The 21,504-nt window shown below is 38.6% G+C and overlaps 1 protein-coding gene across 2 annotated transcripts in view; it reads left to right on the top strand.

Annotated features, from left to right (window-relative positions):
- Window positions 1–21,504, top strand: part of HTR1F (5-hydroxytryptamine receptor 1F) — a 120,378-nt gene that overhangs the window by 41,764 nt on the left and 57,110 nt on the right. For both annotated transcript variants that reach the window (XM_065829496.2, XM_071809859.1), the window contains exon 2: window positions 10,442–10,553. The gene's annotated coding sequence lies outside the window, so the exon portion shown is untranslated. The remainder of the gene's footprint in view (window positions 1–10,441; window positions 10,554–21,504) is intronic.

Genomic DNA, 21,504 nt, shown 5'->3' on the forward strand with positions numbered 1-21,504 from the left:
AAGATCAGGTCTGAGACAACCTAAGGAACCTAAAGGTACACGAGTCCATGGGATCTGATGAGACGCGTCCACAGGTCCTGAGGGAACTGGCAGATGAAGTGGCTAAGCCACTATACATCATATTTGAGAAGTCATGGCAGTCTGGTGAAGTTCCCACTGACTAGAAAGGAGGAAACATAACCTCAATTTTTAAAAAGGGAAAAAGGAAGACATGGGGAACTACAGACCTCTATCCCTGGGAAGATCATGGAGCAGGTCCTCCTAGAAACTATGCTAAGGTACATGGAAAATAAGGAGGTGACTGGTGACAGCCAATATAGATTCACTAAGGGCAAATCATCCTGACAAATTTGGTGGCCTTCTACAATGGGGTTACTGCTTTGGTGGATAAGGAAGAGCAACTGACCTCATCTACCTGGACTTGGGCAAAGCATTTGACACTGTCCCGCTCAACATCCTTGTCTCTAAATTGGAGAGACATGGATTTGACAGATGGACCATTCAGTGGATAAGGAACTGGATGGATGGTCATAGTCAAAGAGTTGCAGACGATGGCTCAATGTCCATCTAAGAACAGTGACAAGTAGTGCTTCTCAGGGGTCGGTACTGGGACTGGCACTGTTTAACATCCTTGTCAGCAACACAGACAGCGGGATTGAGCGCAACCTCAGCAAGTTTGCCAATGACACCACAATGTGTGATGTGGTTCACTTGCTGGAGGGAAGGGATACCATCCAGAGGGACCTTGACAGGATTGAGAGGTGGGCCCATGTGGACCTCATGAAGTTCAACAAGGCCAAGTGCAAGGTCCTGCACAGGAGTCGGGGCAGTCCTAAGCACTGATAAAAGCTGAGTGGAAAATAGATTGAGAGTAGCCATGAGGGGAAATAATTGGGGGTGTTGGTTGATAAGAAGCTCAACATGACCTGAGAAAGTGCATTTGCAGCCCAGAAAGCCAACCATATCTTGAGCTGCATCAAAAGGAGCATGACCAGCAAGCAGGTCAAGGGAGGGGATTCACTCCTCTCTGATGTCATGGGACCCCACCTGGAGTTCTGCATTCAGCTTTGGGACCTGCAGCATAAGAAGGATGGCGACCTGTTGGAGCAAGTCAAGAGGAGGCCACAAGGATGATCAAATGACTGGAGCACCTCTCCTATGAAGACAGGCTGAAAGAGTTGGGGTTGTTCAGCCCAGAGAAGAGAAGGCTCTGGGGAGACCTTACAGCAGCCTTCCAGTACCTAAAAGGGACCTATGAGAAAGCTGGAGAGGGAATTTGACAAGGGCATGTAGTGATAGGACAAGGGGTAATGAGTCTAAGCTGAAAGAGGGGAGATTTAGATAAGGTATAAGGAAGAAATTCTTCACCATGAGGGTGGTGAGGCACTGGAACAGACTTACCGGAGAAGTGTCCAAGGCCAGGTTCGACAGGGGTTTGAGCAACCTGGTCTAGTGGAAGGTGTCCCTGTCCATGGCAGGGGGGTTGGAACTATGTGATCTCTAAGGTCCCTTCCAACCTGAACCATTCTATCACTCTGTGATTCCTAGCAGCTGTTATAGTGCTATGTTTTGGAATTAGAATAAAAATTATATTGATAATACACTGACATTTAGCAGGCAAGGATTTTTCAGATTTTCATAGTGGCAGACCAATAAGAAGGTGGAGAGTACCCAAGAAACTGGGAGGGAACACAGCCAGAACAGCTGACCCAAACTGGCCAAAGGGATATTCCATCCCATAAGATGTCATGCTCAGTATATAAACTTGGGAAAAGCTGGCTGGAGGCAATCACTGCTTGGAGACAGGCTGGGATTCAGTCAGTGAGTGGTGAGCAATTGCATTGTGCATCACTTGTTTTGTATATTATTATTATTTTCTCTTCCTTTATCTCAACCCACAAGTGTTTTTTTATTCTCTCCCCCATCTCACTGTGGTGGTGGGAGGTGAGTGAGCAGCTGTGTAGTTCTTGGTTGCCAGGTAGGGTTAAACCATGATAAGCATGTACTTTCTTGAAGGGAAATATTTAAATATTAATAAGTTTTAGGTGGTAAAAGTTTCTAACAAGGTGAAAGTACTTCTGCACATCCCGTAGTCTGATCAGTATCTCCCTCCCTTTCCCCCTTTCCTTATTGTTAGATACTCAGTTTCTCAGATGTGTTACATGTGGTAGATTGGTGAAATATATCTTGAAATTCCCAACTTTTCTGTAATATACATCTGCTCCAGAGAACTGGCAAGCCTAAAAAGTTCAGCTGCAAATGCGTCAGCCTGAACCTAAAATGTACAGATTGGAGGCAGTGACTCATTAGTTCACGATGGAGTAGCTTTGTGCAGTCAACTTTCTCCTACATTAAAGAGCTCTGGGAGATAAACTTGAGGGTCTTGGGGTTTGTTTCTTTTTCCTGATGTGTAGACTTCCATTTCAAAATAGCCTCTGTTCTTTTATAAAATTAAGCAAATCTAGCTTTCTCCACAATGGTGAAAATCTTCAGAAAAGGCATTTAATAAACTTTTTGGTCTACCATTATTTTTTGTTGGAATTTGCCAAGAGAGGCTCAACTGTGCATAGGTATCCCCCCCCACCCTAAGAAGGAAATAAGAAAATTTCTCTGGAGAGATTCATCTGATGAGTGTGTATGCATTTACTTAAGTAGGAAAAACAGGATGAGATGCAAGTGACCATACTTAACATTAAAAATTTATCTGGTTTCTGATCTGTAAAGAAAGAGAGTACTGGAAATTTTCAAATCTTTCTGCAGAGAATGGATAACAGATAGTGCAGCTATCTAGGCTGTCATAGGTGAGGTGGCCCACAGTAACTGAAGCAAATGAGAAATAATGTAGTTTTTACTCATAGGAAAAGGCTAGCCATCAAGAATTTGGAGCTTGCAGTTGGATGTTGCAGGGATGAATGTTTGTATCTGAGGATAAATAATAGCAGCAATGGTCTGTGACTTACACTGGAATAGAATCATTACCATGCAGGGTCAGATTTGTACCTCATATTTAATACAAAACAGGCAGAACACTAAGCTGGCCACCCTGGGTTACAGGATAAGGAAAAGGATGAGAAAGGCATTTTTTTATATTTAGCACTAGAAACTGAACTGCATGTTTTTTGAGCCCTAAGACATAATATTTTGAACTAAACCATAATACAAAGCGTAGGCATTTTTAAAGGATGGAAAGATGTGGTTTAGGACATGATTAGGTGAAAGACTGTGGAAAGTTTGTCCTTAAAAATATTTGTAATTCAGGCAAAATCCAGACATCTTTACCTAAACCTGTAGTCGCTGTGATAAACTTTCTATCCTCAGTGTAAAAGAAAGCTGGCTATTTCTCACTTCATTGTCTTTTAGAAAGAAATGCAATTGCTTCTGTGCAGTTTGCAGGTAGAAAGCAGAAATAACCAGTTCACAGTGATTTCAAAATTTGCTGATTTTGGTAGCATTAAGAATTAATTTCTTCATAAAAGAAGTCCTATTTTTTCCTTATTTAATTACAAACCTCACTACAATATTCTCAAGCATTAATAAGAAAATGCCCTTTGTACAGAAAGTTAAAAAGTGATTTATCACTGAATATAACAACAATGTGCTTGAGATATAAGGTCAGCCAGACTGCTGACTGTTTCTTCTAAGCTGCTGCAGCTTTTGTGTATGGCTTCAGATTGGAATCCTGAAATGAAATGTAATTTAGCTGAATGGAGAGCAATTCTTTGACTGCCTGTCACCATTACATAAATCTGTTTCAAAAGGTACCTCTGATAGTGGTACCTTTTGAGCTGTATTCATTAGAGCCCCACAAACAGCAGTCGATTTTGAAAATATCGAGTAGAAGTTGAGATTCTTTGATTACCCAAATCTTATCTTCCTTTTACAAATGTCACTTGCCCTTACATATATCCATTTTCTGTTGAAGCTGTATGAGTTGCAGAGGTGACTCTTTTCTGGTACATTCTTGCAACTTTGAGGAAACTCTGGTGAGAAATTGCTTTGGCTGCAGGAGAGTTTTCACTCTGGTCACATCCTGCTGGAGTACTCCTCCCCGGCAGGAGCTCTCAATATTTGCTCCAATGCCACCCCAGCATTGCTGAAAAATAGAACCAACATTGATTGAAATATTCCATGCCTATGCCAGCTGAAGCCATTTTTCTTCAAAAAATACTTACAAAGAAAGCAACCCAAAGCAGTGAAAGATAATAGAAACACTTCCCAAGACCACTTATGCTAGGTCTACAGACTATTTGCCTCCTCCAGAAGAAAAATATAATCGTCACCTTTAGTGGGCATCAGCTATATCCATTGCCATTTTTATGCCACTCAGAGGAATTTTTACCCAAAAGCTATTCAGAGAGCTGCACCTCTGTAGGGGAAAAAAGGAGTTATATAAACTGAGCAGGTTTCAGTAAATCGTCATGGTGTCCAGTACCCCAAACTCTCAGAATAATGATGAACAAACAGAAAAGTTGTCTGTCTCCCAATCAGTTGTCAAGCCACTGATAGAGTTTGCAGCAGGATTTCCTTTATTTTTCGATGAATTTTGTCTGTACTAAGCCCTGAATAACCAACAGCTACAAATGAAAATAGAGTCACCATTTCAGGATACTTTGAGCAATATGATTGCTTTGGTAAAATAATATTATATAGGACTAAAATCCTGCCTATTTTAAAGATACATCATTTGATATGTAAGACATTGCTCTGTGAGAAAAACAACATATTTAGTCTACCTGTGATCAATATATCAGTCAGGAAGAGACATATATCTTCTAAAATCCTAGGCCCTGTCATCTGTTAATCCCTGCTTTTCCTCATTGGAATTTCAGAGAGATACTGGTGTACACCAGAGTTCAAAGGACTAAGAACCAGCATCTTACATCAACAAGTCTTTTTAACACAACTGAAACTGTTATTTTTCCTTAAATTCTGATGAAACTGTGGCATTTAGTTCTTTCCTTAGGGACATCAAATATTGTTTTCCAAATGACTTAGAAAAAGCTTTTTCATCCCCCAAAATGAAAGCCCAAAATTTGGCATGTGAGGGACAGACAGGTATGTGGAATGCTGGTTGATGCTTTGTTGATAGCTTTGATAAGGAGGTGGTATTACTGCATATTTCCTTTTCTTTATTAATTAAAAAATAATTATTTCTCCTTAAAAAATAAGTTCAAGCTCTTTTTCAGTCTTAATCAAGAGATTGTCCTTTTCAGTTTCCTGATCTATCAAGGTTTGACAGACATGTTCTGAAAATCATAACAAAACTGTGGTTTCATTAGATGTCTGAGGATAATTAAATTTCCTCTGGCTCAGTTTTGCCATTTTTCTGAAACTGCTGAATCATTTTTTCACCTTGTTGCAAGGCCTGAAGAAAGTACACTTTGAAAGCAAAGAACATTTTTCTAAAAGCAGATGAAGGGTCATTCATGTTAACTTCTTTCCTCTAGTTATGCAATTTACTGAGGAACGATCCATGCAGAGAAGAGTAAAGGAAATTTGACTGCTTTGCCTTTCTTATTTTGTCTTATCACCTTAAAATTCCACCCATCAAAGAAGTCTGGGCCAGTATAAATCACCCTTTCAAGTAGTTCATGCCTCACATGGGCGCTTTTAGGTTCTTTATGATATTACATTTATTTTCATGAGAGAGAGTCATCTCGCTCATGGTTCATCAATGCCTTGCTGTAAACATGTATCTATTATTTTGATTTGTGTTTCATAATTGAGTTGTGCTGAAGCAAAAGATGGGGAAATGCATGCTGACGTGATTTTGTTCTATTGCTACTTAAGTCACGTAATTCCTTAAGCTTATTAGTCAAATTGCAACCCATTGTTGACATTAAGTAATAGTAATGTTTGCAGATGGTTAGGGTCTGTGTACATTACCATTACTATTTCAACAATCACTGAAAGCACTTGTATGGTGTATGTGAGGATACAATTACAGTGCTCAGAAGTTTACAGTCTAGTAGAAACAACAAAATAATTCCACAACTGCAATCTGGCACCTTTTAGAACTTAGAAGTGATTCCTGTTTGCACCTGTTCCTTCTCTTGTGCTTTCATGAATCAACTAACTGCATTTAGTCTTCATGGTAGAAATGGATCTTTAGGAACAAGGTATAACAGAGAAATCAGTCTTTCAGCAAAAAAAGCTAGTCTTTCATCATGTTCAACAAAAAACAACTTTCCCTTGCCATAAGATGAGGACAGATGTGGAAGCCAGGGTAAATTCCTGGAGCAGCAGAGGTAGAAGCAAAGCATCCATCCAGTCTGAGTAAGACAGGTGAGGCAACCTCATCTTTCTGCTGCTCCTGCCCATCCCTGCTTCAAATCCTCATCTGCAATTAGTGATGACATGTTCTAATCCTCTTCAGAAAAGCCATCAGAGGATTGCAGCTTCGTATGGGAAATACCAGGGCAAGAAAAATTCAGATCGAAAATCCTTCTTTCTTACAAAAGCATTAAATACCAAAGGAGGAACAGGATTCATAGGCTGCACAGGAAGGTTTGTTTAGAACTAAATAACTTCATAAAAAAAAAAAAAAGGGCTTTCAATTTATTCCTGTTCCCTGGTGAGACTGACATCTTGTTTAAGGGTGCAATTTATGCCTGCAACATTAATTTCATACAGAAGTACTCATACTTGTGAGTAGATATTATCCTCTTTAGATAATAAAAGAAATAATGATAATAATCAGATATGTTTCTAGAATAGAATGGTACCTTAAAAACCGTCAACAAAAATTACTCACAAAGGAGACCATCCTACATGTTTAACCCTTCACTTACCATTCCTTTCCATTTTTGCTGCCACCTTCTTCACCATTAGATAGCAAAGATTTATTTGAATTTCATGGCAATGAACGTTTGAATTGAATCATTTACTTATACACAGATGATATTATGTAACACTGCATCCTCAGCGTCAAGCTCAGAAATATTTCATGTGATCAGATAAATTATCTTTTTTATAACTATTATTATGCTTATGGAAAATAAATACATTTTTAACATTCTTTTTCTTTAATTTGCGGCAGGGAGTTTTTGACATTTGAGCATAGGCTCTTCCTTCGTATTTTATGTATTTGCCCTCTGGTCATTGTCAACCCCTGCAGTCAGAATAATGAACTCCTCTTTATTGTACTGTCAGTGTGCTGTCACGATTGTGGAATTTTTCTTCTCCTGGAAGGTTGTTTTGTAAGTTATTTTTGAAAAGATATACTACAGATGTGTTCAGGATTTATAGGGCTGTACTGATCCACTCTTTTCTGGCACATCCAATGCAGCCACTCTAAATCTAAAGAAAAGGAGAATTCTCATCCAACTATGGACGTCAATCCATTCTAGGAAATAATATCTACTTCTAACTCCTTGCCCCTTTTATACAGGAAACACAAACTCAGCTCAAGATCACAGATTGATTTCTGTTTGTCTTTGCACTTAGACTGTCATTTTCTTTATGTCTCCTCCAGTTACTGCTGGTTTTTGAGAAGACGAAAATTTGTCTGTGATTCTGAACCTGGATCTCTGCATGATAGCAAATGGTGCTGCCAGTTGAGCTTCTAAAACAGCTGTCAGAGTCATGTAAAGCTGTTGTTTCTTTTCTTTTCCGTAATTATCTTATCAAAAGATACTATTTAAAAAGGTCTTATATAGCATCCTCCACACAGTAAGAAATTCACTTTTAGGCTTGTCATGGAATTATCACAGATGCTATTTTTAACCACAAAAAAGCTTGCCTTTATATTCCACATATTTCACAAGACTTTTTCACAAGACCAAAGCCCTCATAATATCAATGTTTTTGCTAGGAAATGAAGGCTGGAATGGATAGTTCTGCTTTTTGGTTACTGGCAGACTTCACATAATGAATATGCAGACTTGAAGCAGGAAAGCTCTTGAGTCTTGAGAACCAAAGGAAGCAATAAATGTGCTCCAGAGATTGAGGCAGGTCCAGTTGTTGCCACACATAAACGGAGATTTTTGGGATTTTGAGCAGATGTGAAATGATTTTTATTGGGTAAAAAGAGGTTTATGTTTAGAAATATTCTGTCCTCATATGTGCAAGACAACCCTGTTTATCTGTTAAAAGCTTGACTTCTGTTTATTAAACAAAACAGTAAGCTCATAGGATTTCAGGCAAATTCCTGTTGTTTTCCTTTTACCTGGGGATGCCCTGCCATAACAAAAATTACCCTGATTGTAAATTACTTACCAATGGTTACAAAAGTACTTATTTCTGCAGTTTTGTAATATCTTCTTCTCCATTCTCAGTTTGTAGGAATCACACTGTTCTAAAAACAGCCTCAGTTCCTGCTTTAACATTACCTATTTGTTTTTTTCAGATGTTCTTAGAAAGCTAAAAGAAAGCATAATTCCATATGACATTTATCTGCTGGCTATGTAGGATTCTCCTTGGAGAAGTCTGGTCAGTTCCTATGCTGAACCTCTAAGGCCCAGGGTACCTACATTTTAATTAAGGTGAAAATAATGGGAGGTAAAACCTCTACGTCTAAATTGCAATATTATCAACAAGGAATCCCAAGAGCTTGTAGGCAGCTTGCAAATCTGCCTGTGCAGGAATGCCTGGCAGCACCTCAAACTAGGAAACTGGGTGCAAATAACGATCTAAGCACACAGGTGGCCTCCCGGTTCCCTTCAGAGGACATTGTCTCTCCATTTCAACAAGAATAAAGCAATTGGATGGTGTACCAACGGGGAAATTCTTGACTACATAAGCGCACAGATTTCAGAAATAATTCTTGGTGGCATTGAAGGATGAGGAGAGAAAAAGGGAGAACAATTAGAAAGGACCTGAGTGCAAAGAGCCAGCTGCTTGTAAACACAGTTGAGATAATAAGGATGAAAATACGAAGATGCAGAAGCTGGAAGGAAAGGAAAATGGGAAAAGGATAGACTGTAGAGGGAAGGTATATACAAAAAAGACCTGGAGTTTGAAAAGAAAAAGAATCTTCTTATTTGTCTAGAAAAGCAAAAAAAAACCTGAGGTGTGTAGGTGCTACCTAGGCATTATGATACCTGTAATCTCTTACCTTGGAATGAAACGCAGCATACAAGATCTCAAACAGGCACTAAGGCCAGCTTCCTCTCCCTCTGCCCCTTAAGACAGAAATCCTTTTGAGTATTTTAAGATCACCCTAAAATTATCCCAGCTCTCACGCACTTTCGCATTCTCATACAGAACACGGTTTTGTCACATCTGATGAAGTGTGTTGAGGGAAGAGGATGCAGACAGTGGTTACAGTAACAACTTCCAAGCAAAACCAGGCAAGAAGGTTGCTCTACTTTTGCCTTGATCAGTTGTTGCTGATCATCTGTTGGATGCTTAACGAGATACAGCTAAGTACATCATTACTTGTGTCTTGAGTGCTACATATTCCTTTAGTAGGTTGTACTGACCACTCTGCTTTCTGTCCTTTCTGGCCTCACCAAGAGACAGAGGAATTTGCATTGCAAAAGAGGGGAGGGAAAGAGAAAGAGCATGAACACTTGTTTTACAATTTAAACTCTGTTATTGCTGCCAGTAAGTTAGACTTTGAAGGTTAATGTTCTGTATTAAGCAGGAGACTAATTTTTGAAAAAATGTAAGTCTCATGTCTACCAGTGCCGTGGGTACAAAAGTACTAACAGCTTTTACTTTTTCATGTTTTTTCAATACCTACAGGACTGATGTTATAATTCATTATTTGCTGGGTGCCTTCTTGACAGGGAGGCCATTGCTATGACTCACCAGGCCATTGCCCTTTCTCTAGCACTAATGAAACCCAGACTTCATAAAGTTTCACTGACAACCTCAAGAAACCATGTCACTGTCTACCCTAGCCTAGGCCATAGTGTCATGTAGATGGTATAACAAACAGGTCTGTAACCATCTTCAAAACCTGCCCCAGACAGCTTTGAGCTAACCTGGTACAAAGTCTAAGTCAAATGTTACTAGAATTACATTCTGGGTAAATTACCATGTTATTCAATAATATGTAAAAGATTATTAGGTTTTATCCTTTTTTTTTTTTTTAGGAAATCAATGATCTTTCCTGATTTCTTTTGTCATTTTGTCTTCCTTTTGTTCATTTTTCTTACTGCCTGATCTTCTGCTTTGAACGGCCTTGATATCTGATTTTCTACATTTTAAGCATGGTAGCCTTTAAATAATACATATTTGAAATTATATCAGCCTATTATTGGTAGAATTCTGTCATTTTGCTTTTCACAGTGCATACTTTTTTGCAGTATATTTCCTTTTAGGCATTTGCTTACTGTGAGATACTGCTAAATGGGGGCAGGGGGAGGGAATCTTTAATATTTTGATAAGAAAAAAATGCTTTGCAGTTCAAAGAGCACATACTCTGGCACATTTATGTCTTTAGCTTAATAACATGAGGCCTAATGCTGCAAGATGACTTTTTGCTTTCTTACAGGTTTTTGGCAGTATTCGGTGTTAAGGGTGTTTTAATTCCTACTTCCAGTCCAATCCCCAGGATTCCTGGCACAGAGGTAGCTTTTCCAAGGCTATCCCAAACACAGGACATGGTGAGTTGCTTTCTACCCTCATACACAGAGATTCTATATATGCATTTGCGAAGGATATACCAAATTTAAAGATGATCACATTCATTTAGTTGGGTCTACCATAGTGGCTCTGCAAAGCCCATTGAATAGAGAGTTTTACTGAGCTCTGCAAGACTGACCTTTCTGTAAAGCAGTGCAGAGGGAGAGAAAAGTCTACACTGTGAAAAGCCTAGAGTAACAAAGGCGGCAAATGTAGCCAGGCGAGGGCTGACCTACAGGGTTATTACAGGCTTAACCAAGCAACCTGAGTGCACGCAGTACAATGGAAAACTGCAGACCTGGCAGGGAGAAGATGTCAAAAAGGATAATTGCTTTGAGGAAGGCCTTGAGAAAAGGAGTGCAAGTGGAGGGACACCTGAATAAATGAAGAATGTCCAGCACAGTCTGTGAAGTCCAGGTGCTGCAGGAGGAGCTCGGTCTGCAGTCCTAGATCTGACCGACCTTCTCCACGGCCTTGGACATTTAAACACTCAACATCCACTTCAACTGAGGGGAAAAAAACAGCAGTGGCAATATAATGCTTCATTTCACAGATGTATTTTAAAGACTTAACCTTTGTAAGACACTTTGAAGATGAAAAGCACAGTAGCACTCATTACTTTGCTTAACAAAATTTTTCTGTGCCTAGCTGAATCTAAAATCTTTTGATGTTAGCTCATCACAAAGATATTTTGTAAGAAGATTTTTCTTGCTTTTGTGTCAGCCTGTGGTAATTTCATGTCACTGCATGCTTGTTTTTATTTCTGTTTTTATTATGTGCAGTTTTGCAAGGAAGTTACTTTTCCCACAGCACATAATTGTAGATTTTTAACAACAACAAAGATAAAATCCCAAATCCTTGTTTCTCATACTGATTTGAATACAACAGCTTAATGATAACATTTCATAAGGTGCTTAAAACTGTCTTGAATATTTAAAAACCGAAGGGTAAAACTTCCTCCAACGGTATCAGGAGAAAAAATTGTCATTTAATATTGAGACATCTGGATGATAAAGTAACAAGAAGTAAATTAAAATCTTCAGCAGTGAATTGCCTGAGCAAATGCAGATGAAGTATGATTGTTCATAAGCAGACCTGAGAATTGTGCCACCATTCAACATCCAAAGACACTCTTTCCGGGGTATGTAATCTCTTCACTTTTTTGCTAGAGAAACAGACCCCCAAGGCTGATTATTTCAGATGTTCAGTGCTCCTTACCCTTACTGATCTCCACACAAGTTCAGAGTCCTAGTATCTCAGGATTGTGTCCACACTCTGGTAGTCTGAAAGATCCAGCAAAGGTGTGCTTTAAAATTCTTACACTGAGAGAGGTAAGGACAAGGCTGGTGTGCTTGTAATAACAGAACAATTAAAAAGTGTCACTGGGTAACTGCAGAACTGATGAAAATAAAGTAATCTAAGTGTTTCATGGTAATCTTAATGAAACATACAGATGTTAGTGAAAGATAGTTCAGACTATAGGTCAGTTTCAGCCTTTACAAGCCTTCCCTGCTGCCATGAACACCACATACAGAAAGACAGACAAAGTTCACCAACTTGTATGATCTTATATTGTTGAGTTGAATTTTATCTTTGCCAGGAATTCCTCCATCTGCTAAATCAGAGGATGAATGAAGCAGCTCCTGGAAGTGTACACTGAATGAGAGCTCTTCTGATCTGTGACCTCACCGCATTGTTCCCTAATTAGCTTCTAAAAAGAGGATCAAAGAATGCATCATGAGAAATTCATTGCATATCTGTAATGAAACTAATGTAGCAAGGTAGAATAACTGCCAAGGCTTCAGGAAAACAACAAAGGAGATGAATTCTTTGTCTGTAACGATTTTTAGCCTGTGAGTTGTGTGCTTGATCGCATGCAATGCATGCTCAGGTCCATACTGGGTTTAGCTATGAAAGTCAGCAGCATCTGAACCAACTGCAGGTAGGGGGTTAGTGTGCCTCAGCATAGCTGTCCCCATCATACAGGAAAGAATGAGTTTTATATTCTATCTGGGAAGTTCAGTGGATTCAGGTGTGGGGAATATTTGGTTTGAAAGCTTCTTTTTTGCTTTTCTCTTTTAATTTTTAAAACCTACTTTCTTTCTTACTATTTATTGTTTGTATCTAGTACAAGAGAAATTTTAGCTATTCATTAATTCTACTATAATACCTGAGATGTCTTTATAGAGTTAAATTACCTGGTAAGAGAAAATGGAAGGGAAGTGTAAACAGGGCGTTATTTCTTTTTTCTTTTTTTAAATTTTTTTTGGTGGAAAAGTGTTTGCTGGCTGCATGCTGGTTTCCAAAAGACAATGACAGGCTGCCATCTTAAAGAAAACAGGTCTTGACAGCACATTTTAGTGCACCAAACATTTTGTGTCATATAAAGCATTTTCACACCATCTGTGCTCCAGCAGCAAAAGGTTGCTGCAGCCCAGACGGAACCTTTTGTCTTTGCATAGTCACAGAAGTCAACGGAGCCAGATAGCGGAATTATAAATCTTGTCTCTGGCTGGATGTATGCGGCTTCTCCTGTAAACACTCCATGCATTCCTGACTTCTCACAGCCTGTCAAGAGCAGCAGCACAGCTCAGCAGACAGGCAGGGATGCAGAAATGTATCAGACAGGTGCTACTATTACATTAGTGTCAATTTTTCTTGACTTACTGAAGAAAAGAAATAACATAAGCAAAGGAGGAAAAGGGAATGAAATTGAAATTGTCTCAGCACTTGCTGTGTGAGTTCTTTATATTCTGGGGAAGGTAAAAATATTTTAATGACAAAAACAGTACCTTTTCAAATATGTCTTTAAAAAAAAGCAGCTTTATGAAGGCAACTTATTTCTAAGATAGATATACACATATATATATATATATATATACATAGGTAACACATACACTATCTGGAAAATAAATAGAGACCAGGAGGAGAATTAGAAGGCAGAGTATCTTGATTACATTAAATTGCCTTCTTCAAGCTGTAGTGTTTGTCATTATTAAATAATGGTATGTTTCTTAGTATTGGAAGAAGGGAAATAATTAATCCTAATACTTATGTAAGTAAAATGAAAGTTTATTCCTTATAGCACTATCAGACCCAGTATTTGTGTTAGTAAAATCCCATATACCTATGGCAATGTAAAAGTAACTGAGTTGCCATAATTTTCTCTGATTTCTCAGAATTTTAGAAAACAGAAAGATCTCTAAGAAGAGTAAAATAACCTCTCCCATGGAGTAAGTCCTAAATGCAGTCTCTGCTTTAAGTATTGTCAAATTTGGGGCTCAATACTTTCCTCATTACCACAGTTTCATGGATTTTTCTTACTTTAATGAATTTCTGTGCCCAAGCACATAGCTATTTTCTTGGCTATCTTGCTTCATTATTCTGATGGAAGTAGTCTTTTAATTTAAAACATCATTATTATTATTAAAAGTAATGCATGAAAGTCTTATCTGAAAGATACATTGTTTTGGCAATAGATGCAAATCAAAATGCAACTGTCTTGATAATTATATATTTCAATGGAAGACTTTGAGTAAAGCTTAGGGACGAAGGATTAAAGTACTTGTGATCATTTATCATTTAAATTACCAGCATATTTATAGGCTATTTATATATTTCTTATACCTCAATCAGGTCGAGACTGAAGCTAGTTCAATGGGCAGCAGTTAGCAGTGAAGTCTCTGTCCTTGGAACACATTGCCGCAGCAGTATTCCAAAAGGACAAGCTATTCTGGCATCTTTTCTCCAATGCATTAAGCACTAGTGTCTTTCAACATCTGGCAGGCTTATATTATGCCACTTCCTCTTTTATAATCCATGTAAATATTCACCGTCTATTTGTCTTTGAATGTACTCCAAACCTGTTTTTTATTCTGTGATCTTACAGGGTACTCAACACAAGTTGAGTTAAGGTTGGTCCATAAGAATGCATGCTAAATAAATGCCTTCACTGGGATACACATCAGACACCAAGCTTTCCAAATTATGCTTGCTTTTACTTTTAGTTTTGGATCTTGCAGGGTTTTTATTCTCAGCTAAATTCAATGCAACTGACTATAGTTTACTGAAAATCCTAGGTGTATCAAATAGTGGTTAGAGCATCCTGAAACCTCATGCTGACCAACAAACTCACATGATAAAAGTTTGTCTGTACATCAGCTGAAAATATGCCATGGAGTTGAACCCCTGCAGTGCTCCATGTAACTCAGCCCTTGGCTCTTCAGAGCTGGTGTGTTCTTTACTGCTCAGTCTCCTGGCAGCCACCTCGATCTAGAGACAGAGTATGCAGTGATCTCTGTAAGGGTAGAATGCAGGATAATGCATACTGAATGTGTATGAAGTCAGAAAATCATCTGGGCTTACAGAATCTTCTAAAATAAGCAAGAAGACTCTTTGGTACCTCAGTCATTCTCAAAAGAGAAAACAATGCAGACTTTCAGTGCCAATCTATCAGGCTCACATATTGTTGCCCAAGTGAAGCGAGCAAGTATGCTCTGAAGCTTCAAGGTCTTGAAGTACTTAGCTTCCCTGTACAAGAACCTCCAGCAAGACAGAGACATAGGCTTATCATCTCACCGTGTAACCTGTTCATATCATATTGGCCAGCTGGTTTCTTCTCTGATCTCTGCGCCTGCACTCTTTTAACATATGCACTGAACTAGCCTTTTGACAGCTTAAAGAGTCATCGTGGTAGACAGAAGTTAGGATTTAAAACAGAAGAGCGAATGCAGATAAGCCTTGCTTGCATAAGAGTGTCATTTTGGTATAGTATTTTCCCCATTAATATAAAATAATAGCTTTAGCAGGATTTTTTGATCAAATATTTAGGATTTTCCCTGACATTCACTTAAATCTTAGCAGCCTTAGCTACATTCAGAAGAACTGGTAATTTAAAAATGGTTTTACGTTCATACAATACAGTTCATTCAAAGACCTTTATCAAAATTCCTCCCTGCTAAAGTTGACTTAGAGGTTATTTTAATTATACTGGAACTTCCTAACTTGAAGTTAACAAAGTCACTGAGATGCTGCACTTCAATCAGAAATTCCAGACAATCGGTACAGACACTGAGGCAGAAGAAGAGGATCTATCAGAAGATTGTACTTAATGACATTTCTACAAGACATTTGAAAAGCTGACCTTTGCCAAGTGCTTCTTTTATCATGTCTTGCAAGAAATATGTTACTTCTTTAGGTTATAGCTGCAGTAGACTCTATCAGCTGAAATCGTGCAAGTTGTAATTCTACTGAAGTCAGTGTACTCTGGGGAGGACAATTTTAGCTACAAATGAACAGGGTCATTTACACTTGAGCTAAGGGAAGGCAAGTTATTGCTATTTCAGTAAAATACATAAATTTATAACAAATGGGGGAAAAATTATTCAGACTTTAAAAATGTGTTTCCAAAAATGATGGTAACTACAATGTGTTTGACAAGTTTGTGTCCTGTTTTGAACATGGGCCTAACTAACCTAGAGGTTAGTTTAATTCAACTAAACATGCCTGTTATAGCAGATAGAGTTGGTACAGCAAGGCTCAGCAGATTCTGTTTTTAAAGTGTCAGCAGATAAACACTCAAATTTGGGATTTTATTCAGGACCTAACATACAGCAATAAAGTTATTTTCTGTTGCACTGTAATCTACTTCAAAGAAGAGACATCTCTTTCTCTTTCCAAAATGTGGGATACTTAGGATGCTAAACATCAGGACAATACTGTATGAAAGTCTGTTCCTCCTGACTAAATAACACAAAATTCCCAGCAGAAGGTTGTCATACATCCCTTATTGTTCTCAGTCAAAGCTTACTTAGTGTTCATCAGACAAAAGATACTCATCTGTACCTGAACTGGTCATTCCAGGCTTCCTTTGGCAGTAATGGAGACAAACAGCCACTCATAAGGTACAAGTCATCTGGTCTAAATAGGTCAGCACAATCTCGCTCCAGTATTTAATTCACTCCTTTGCCCATGAAGAGCACCTGAGGTCTCAAAGAGTACCTGTCTAGCACAGATAAAAACATCACATTGTTTTTACCTTAGGCAGACACCTAAAAGCAGGTTCAGATGAATCCCACTGCCAATAGCTGGGAAATTTAGAATTTCATTTCACTTTAGATAAACAGGTGCATGGAACTTTCTCACTTAGTAGGAGTGAGTAACTTCAGGAAGAGTGGCAGTTTACCAGAAACATAGTGAAAGGAGAAAAAAAAAAAAAATTAAATTCATTGAGTAAATCGATATAGGCAAATACTTTTTGCAATCTCCCCAGTGCAGGGGAACAGTTAGCATGACCTGTTCAAGAAAAACTGATGAACTTTACTTTGGTAAGTAGCAGTTTCCATGGGTTCTTCTGTGTGACAGCTGTTTCATGCCTCAATAAGAGTCCTTGCTGCAGAGTTTTTAAAAAGTCTCTGTTGTTGTAAGCCCTGTGTCTCAGGACAGCTAAGGGGAATAATCCATTAAAATAAAAGTTTTTAAGTAAATGTTGTCCTGGAAGAGTGTGTTGGTTTTTAATTGGGGTTATCATTAGGAATTTCTCCCCTGGGATCTTTCAGGTCCTTGGAAATAAAGACCAGTGTCTCTATACAGGAAAAATAAAAGGCAGCCAATGGAAAATACTACTTGTCCTAAATAAAGAATTTCTTGGTATGGCTATGCCACAGAGCAGCTTGCAAAGATTAAACTGCTGGTAAAGATTTATTTGACAAAGCAGAATACTTTGGAGTCACACTGCTGACATGCCAGAGAGGATGGAGCACTTAAGACTGCCAATGGTCTGGAAATGGGATAAAAATCCATTGCCATGTATTTTTCCCATGAGTAAACAGGAACTTAGAATTGGTACTCTTTGCAGAATTTAGTTTTCAAAAATCTAGAAAGTTTGCACTGAGCCTGTAGACACCCTGATTTATTTCCTTTCTGTAACTCAAATTTAATTGAGCTTTCACAGAGGTGACAAGGCTATGTGTTTCACCAGAAAGGTTATCCCACATCAAATGTCAAGGTCATGAAAGTCTGCTAGAATTTCTGAGTCAGGAAGAATATTCACAGACATTTTACATTGGCAAAATGACAACTTACCTATGTCTGCCTCTGGAAGAATGGCTCCTGGAATTTTTTTCTAACATTTATTTCCTGGAAATGTTTCTCCCTTCTTTTCCTACTCTTAAAAAAATAACCCAAGACAGACTGCAAATATCAACCAGGTAGTTAAGATTAGCTTAGAGAGTAGAGAACAGGAGAGAAGACAGCCCTGAAAACAGGGCTTTGGAATTGAAATTTTCAGACAATCTTAATCAGATCTCTGCCTATCCCTGCACCAAGGTGGAAATGTAGATTTAATTCCATACTAGTTAAGATCACAAAGGGACTTGCTGTTTATTTGACCAGGAAAACAAGCGTCCAGTTCTCTGAGGTCAGTTATGAGTATAGTATTTCCTTCACTTTGGAATAGGATTTGTTTTAAAATTACAAATACGTATACTGCTAAGCTAGACAAACACATTATCCATTCAACTGTATCTAAAACACTAGCAGCAGGTTAGTAAAAGAAAACAAAATCAGGAATTGCCTGCTTAACATATAATTAATATTAAGACAAACTGCATCATTAAGCAGTTTACATTTTGTTATTGCAACTTGCAAAATGGCAACTCTAAAATACAAAAATGCTATGTTTGATCAGGAGGAGAGATTAAACCCATATTTGAACATTGTGTCTTCAGTTATTTTGGTAATCTTGAAACATAAAAACGTTATGTTTGACCAGGAAGAGACATTAAAGCCATATTAGAACATCATGTCTTCAGTCATCTTGGTCATTGTCTCCATAAAATGATTCCTACAGTTTAGTAATTAGCAGTTATTGCACTGATCCATTACATAAAATAACGAAGCAGCTAAGAGACCTGGTATGGATTCAGGCGGATATTTAAAATAACAGAAGCTGACCATTTGCCAAAAATGTTGTTAGTCACATGCCAAGATGCTGCTCAGGAAGATGGATTTTGAACTGACCCATAAGAAGAAAGGACAAGACTTCACAGTTTTGCTGTTCTTGCTCACAAGCACAGAGATGTTGCTGTTTCTGGACTTTGTTCTTATCTTTCTCCCTTGCTGCTTTGAAGACACACAAACATAAACCCCAACCTTTGACACTTGCAGTCTGTCTTTCCAAAGGGTAAAGCAGTTCACAGAATTATAGAATCATACTACGGATTTACATTGTACATAGCATTGGACTCTCAGCATGCCCCTCTAACTCAGTGATTGTAGCCAGTAGCTCAGTTAATTGCTGCACTGCATAAGCCCTGACCGTATCTGAGGTACAAAAGCATGAATATGGAGGCCTGTCCACTACATTGTATAGAATTATCCTGGAGTGGTTATTTGTTCATAATTGTGTTATTATAGTTGTGCCTAGAAACCTGTCTTGTACTGAGCAAACATGCAGTAGTAAATGGTTCTTTTGCTAAAGATCTTGCAGTATAAACAGACAAAATGAAGGCTTAGAAAAAAAGGGGTTTGAAAATAATTGTGGTCCTGCTTAGACAGACAAATTATAACAGTTTAACGGAAGTCCTTCAGAAATCAAAGTTATGCCAGGCAATTGAATACCACATGCTTAGGGATTTAATAGTTTACATCTGCCTTTAGTTGAGTGCACCTTCAGTTGTAAATTTGCATTGCTAAAAAATATTTCCACAAGCAACTCTTTTATCCTATACACACTATGCGTATGTTGCTGTACACCGTTGTCCTTGGGTCATATGTAATGACTTCAAGCTTGATAAGTAGTGTGGCTTCAAACCCTCTGAGAAACAACATGACTATGAACAACCTCACTTCAGCCTGAAAAGCAGACAAGCCAGCACAGCCCTCTTTGCTGACAGCAAGCTATGGTTCCGGCCTGCATTTGCATTAAACACTGCAGTGCCAGAAACTGTCAGTGGTTGCAACTATGATAAGCAAGGTTAGAACTGCACATGCAAAATCCCCATCACTGTTTGAGTGGTTTCTCTTTTTTGACTCACTTCAGACCCCTGACCACCAGAGTGGCCTTTCAATTCCCAGAGTGATATTCAGCTTTCCCTCGTCCTTCCACCCTAGTTGTTCCAAAGGATTTTTCCAATTGCAAGGACAGACTGACGAGAGATACAGGGGATGCATAGGAAAGGTGAAGTTCTTTTTCAAGTTGTTAGCAAGTTTTCCCTGGAGAAAATTAAACATTAGTCCTCAATCTCTGCCTAGCTTTTGAAAGACAATTATAAGGAGATATGAATAACATTCTTCCACCAAGAACGTCAGTTTTGCACCTTCATCAGCTCCTGCCCTATCAGAAAACAGAAAGGAAAAAAACCAAACCAAACCAAACCAAAAACAAAGACTTTGCATGGATTTGAAGGAACCCTATGCTCTCTGCATTTTGTTTGCAGCCTCTAGGTGGGGAAGGCAAGGCCAATTAAGAGGTTGTGTTTGGGGGTTTGGTGCCTTGCTGCTGTTCCCACTTCTGGGTGCTGGATTACAGTCACTTGAGTTGTAAAGACAAAGGCACTCAGCCTAGCAGAAGCGCAGAGTATAGCAATGCCTATTTCAAACAAATTAGCCTTCTGGTCTGCAAAATGTTGGAAGAACATTTCTTGGTATCTTAGATACTTCCATGATAGAAAGAGCTAGTGGCAAAGTTTAGCAGCTTATCCTACAGAAAGTCATAATTTTGTGGAAAACAGGGATGTATCCATGCTCCTGAGCTTATCTTATGATCTAACTATAAAAATCCAAGGCATATAGAAGAGAACCTAAGGAAATCAACCTAACTACAGGCTTTTTGTACCTTGAAGTGCTGGACTAACTTGCTGACACTAGTATTTCTCATTCAGATATTCATATGTGAGATGCACATACAAAATGACTCATTGTGTTAAGTGACAGCTTTTGTACCTCATTGTGGTATGAACTCTGGAACAGCAGAGCTCTCACTTATCCTTAGCTGAAGAAAGGTAAAGCTTAAAGCAGAAGTAAGTGAAACAGATGATGGTGCTGATGGATAGAAATGACTGGAGCTTCTGGCTAACGACAGCACAGAAACCATTGCTAAATGGGAAGCTGCTACTTTTGTCACAGTTGTGCAATTACAACTTGAAGGTGACACTTTTGAGTTCTTGATTGCAATTATGCTTTTCATGTCCACAATTAAGACAATGGTGTTGGATTCCGTCTTTCACCATCTCAAGCTGCACCGTTTGTTTGTTGCAGAACAAATCAATGAGAACAAAAACTTTTCCAGCCTGCTTCTCCAGGGCTAGAAGCATTCTTTCAGTCAATTAACCATCTGGCAAAAGCTTTCCAGCTTGAATACAAGAATCCCACAACACTGAACAGAACATTGTCCCCGTTACATCCTGTACATTTCACTACTATGAACCAACAGAAATCATAGAATCATGGAATAAAATCATAGGATCATTTCGGTTGGAAGAGAACCTCAGGATCATTGAGTCCAACCATAACCTAACTCTAGTACTAAACTATGTCCCTAAGAACCTCATCTAAATGCCTTTTAAATACCTCCAGGGAGGGTGACTCAACCACTTCCCTGGGCAGCCTGTTCGAATCCCTAACAACCCTTTCTGTGAAGAAATGTTTCCTAATACCCAATCCTAAGCATCTGACACAATTTGAGGCCATTTCCTCTTGTCCTATCACTTACTACTTGGGAGAAAAATAATCAAAATAAGAAAAATAAAATATTCCAAGTTGTTACATGGGTACTTTTCAGTGACGTGCAAAAAAAAAAAAATGAGCTGGTTCTGGGTCAAACGTTTGTGACAGCCTCTAAACACGGTTCCATCAGGACAGTCCTACTCAAAATGGCTTAACGGTACATGTAACCTCCATCTCAGGAAGAGTCATAATCTTGAATAACACTGT

The sequence above is a fragment of the Patagioenas fasciata genome, chromosome 1, assembly GCF_037038585.1.
Source record: "Patagioenas fasciata isolate bPatFas1 chromosome 1, bPatFas1.hap1, whole genome shotgun sequence".
Lineage (NCBI taxonomy): Eukaryota > Metazoa > Chordata > Aves > Columbiformes > Columbidae > Patagioenas > Patagioenas fasciata.